Raw genomic sequence first — 651 nt, 5'->3', positions numbered from 1 at the left:
TTAGGACAAGACTCAGAAGGCCCAGAGTTTGTAAATAGAAAGGAGGTACTGAAGGTGGTTGATTTCTGGAAATTCAAGGTTTGTTTAATTAACAGTGAGCCAGTGTTTCTGAGGAATTAGGAAAGAGCCTAGAGGCAGGATGGTGTGTTACAAGTCCAGAGCAAGGATTGATGGGCTGAAGGGCAAGGCTGAAGGGGAAGGTTTCCCAGAAGACTGATACCAGAGCCATGATCCACCACTCCGTTTCATAGACTATCAGATTATTCTCCTGCCTCCACTTCCCAAGTGCTGGGATTACATGTTGGGGCCACCATACCCAGCTATTCTTAAACTACATCTCCTGCTTTAACCACATAATGCCAACACTGCAGCTCACACTTGCATAGATCTTACCAGGAGAGTTTTCATGTGTGTACTGGTAGAATGTCTCTCAGGGGTGGGTTTGAAGGATGAGATTGCAGCTCATCTGGGTTTGGCAACTGTGGACATCATTGGAGTCCTCCCTTTAAAGGGTTAACAACCAGTTGCAAGATTTAAAGATTCAGAAGTCTCAGCCCCAGAAGAGACCTTGTAGTTTGCCTTTTATTTTACAGATAAAGGATAATGAGATTAGAGCAGAGAAGTGGCTTGTGAATAGCTCAGGCTCCTCCC

The sequence above is a fragment of the Mastomys coucha genome, unplaced genomic scaffold, assembly GCF_008632895.1.
Source record: "Mastomys coucha isolate ucsf_1 unplaced genomic scaffold, UCSF_Mcou_1 pScaffold15, whole genome shotgun sequence".
Lineage (NCBI taxonomy): Eukaryota > Metazoa > Chordata > Mammalia > Rodentia > Muridae > Mastomys > Mastomys coucha.
The sequence above is the reverse complement of the archived record's forward strand: the minus strand, read 5'-3'. Positions refer to the sequence as shown.